We start from the raw sequence: 2,779 nt of genomic DNA, 5'->3' as shown, positions 1-2,779 counted from the left end.
CTATTTGGAAATCTTATAATAAGGATTAAATACTTTAAAAAAATAACTTTTAAATGAATTAATTTGACCCCCCAAAAGCTAATGTAAAATTGGTTTTTTATCAACATTTGATAGATGCAAAGGAGACTCCATTGCAAGTGTGATTTAGAAGTAGAGAGGTTCTATCCAAGAAGTTTTGATCTAAGAGTCTTTGATTTAACTCTCTTCAAATAATTACTTAAAATGGGACCTCTTAAAGCTTAAATCATTATATTTTTTTAAAAATGTATGATTTCAGCAAAAATCAGGACGTACCAAAAAGTGGGAACCAACTTTGTGAGTTCACCCATATGTATTTACATATACATATGTATGTATATGTACATATACATATCACACAGACACACATATATACATGTGTATATATACATATACATACATAAATATGTATCTATACATGTATGCATATATACATACACATACATACATACATACATGTGTGTGTGTGGGGGGGGAGAGAGAGAGAGAATATTCAAACAAGATTAATTTTAAATTTGCACTAATTCTAAATGTTTTCTAATCTAGAGAGAGGTCCTAAAAAGACTTAGAGAGAGAGAGAGAGAGTAAATTAAGACAAGATTATTTTTAATACACCAATTTCAAATGTTTGCTAATATATATATATATATATATATATAGAGAGAGAGAGAGAGAGAGAGAGAGAGAGAGAGATCTCCTAAAAAGACTTAAGGATATATATATATACAGACACAATTAAATAAGCATGATTTTAGGTACATGATACGTGTAAATTTAAATAGAATTTAAGTAAAGATGCATACATGCTCGATATCTTTGCATTCTTCATTCTTGATATCTTTGTTCTGTCTCAAGTGAATACTCTTGTGAAGTCTTATTTGCTCGTGTCTTTTTATTTCCTATTTCTTGTTGGATTATTGAGGAGATTGTTTGATTTGGTTGTTCATTGTTGCTGCTAGGATATGTTGTTGTCATTGATATCAACATATTCCTGTGAGTTTGGAAAAGGTTTTTGGTCCAGTTTTGTAGTTTGGTTTTGTTGATCACTGTTTTGCAGTATTCGGTATTCCCTCTAGTATATTCCAGTGTGATCAGATCTTGTGCCAAGATTTTGGATTATTGTTGGGATGATCTTGTGTATCTTCATTTTAGATGGTTTGTGATTTGGTGCACTGCAAGTTATCTTTCTTCATGACAGTTGCTGATTGGTTGTGTTCTTCAGCCTTGAGACGTTGACCGATGAAGATTTGAAAAGAGATGATGGTGCAACTATTTTGGATGATTCTAACATGCTTGATGGTGTCTCCTGTTTGTTTTGGTGATCTGCATTGATAGTTGAGTGATTTTTTGGTGATTTCTATGAATCGGTGATAATTTGTGTGTTATGCGGTATTTCCGGTGGTGTAGCGTGTTGCGATTGATCTTGGCGGGATTTTCGGTGGATGTTATTGTTTGGGAATTTGAATTAGGTCCATGCTATGTAATGTAAATTATAATATTGGTCAGGTGGTCGATCTTTATTTCGTGTAATGTAATTTCTGTAATTATGAGTTGAGGGTCGAGGGTTTAGTTGACCTTGTTATCAAGGTTAATGATTTGTATATATGGGTGATATACTTATGTAATACAGGTGTCGATATTGTGTCTACATTATTAGAGAGAGGTAAATGAACGAACACATATATATCATTCAGTGAGGTGTTGTGGTGAGTTTGGTGTTGCAGGGCAAAAAACTGTGCTTATCCAGAACTGTCATCGGTCATTTGTAGATGTTATTATTGTAGTTCATTTCTTCCGGATTGTAGTCTAAATCATTCAGTAAGTCAGTGAGACTTCCCTGAGGGTTGCAGCCTTCCAAGCTTATATCTTTTGAGCAGTGAGCTCTAGGTAGTGAGTCTGAATGCATGTGCATTCCCCATTGTAATATTTTCACATACTACTGTAGAGTATCATCTTATTGTGGGTAGGTTCCCACCGTGGTTTTTCCCTTAATCGGGTTTTCCACATCAAAATCTTAGTGTTATGTGTTGTGTTGTTAATTTGCTTATCTGTTATTGTTGTAGTTTATTAGTTTATGTTTTGGAAGTTTAATTTGTTGTGCATTCGGTGAAGACTGATTCACCCCCCCTCTCAATCTTTCTTCTTGATTGCTGCTAACAATTGGTATCAGAGCTAGATCCTCTGGTAGAAGTTTAATCTCTTGAGGAGATCCGGGATGGTAGCTCAAGGTATTATTTTCAAGAAGGACAGTCTGAGGTTTGATAGAAGCAACTACACTATATGGAAGAAATAGATGGAGGTGCATTTGAAATGTCTTGGAGAAGATTATTGGAAGATTACTAAGAATGCTTATGTTGTTCCTCATAATGGACCATCCACTCCTGATGAGATTAAGGAAGTTGAATATAACATTAGAGCGAAGGAAGCATTACTCAGTGCCCTGACTGATTTTGAAATGATGAATGCTATGGAACTTCAGACCACACATGAGATCTGGGTGAAGCTTGAGATCTTGTATGAAGGTGATAGTCAAGTGAAAGTTGCTAAGTTGCATAGTTTAAAAGGGAAGTATGAGACATTGAAGATGGGAGATGATGAGAACATACATTTATACATGGCTAAGGTGAATGAGCTTGTCCTTAGTATCAATCTGTCGGTGGAAAGATTGAAGAAGATGAGATTGTTGCTAAGGTGCTAAGATCTTTGCCTCCTGCTTATAAACATAAGGTTGCTGCTATTGATGAGATCTAGAGTGTAATTA

This window comes from Cryptomeria japonica, chromosome 5 (assembly GCF_030272615.1).
Source record: "Cryptomeria japonica chromosome 5, Sugi_1.0, whole genome shotgun sequence".
Classification (NCBI taxonomy): Eukaryota; Viridiplantae; Streptophyta; class Pinopsida; order Cupressales; family Cupressaceae; genus Cryptomeria; species Cryptomeria japonica.
Note: the sequence above shows the minus strand (reverse complement) of the source record.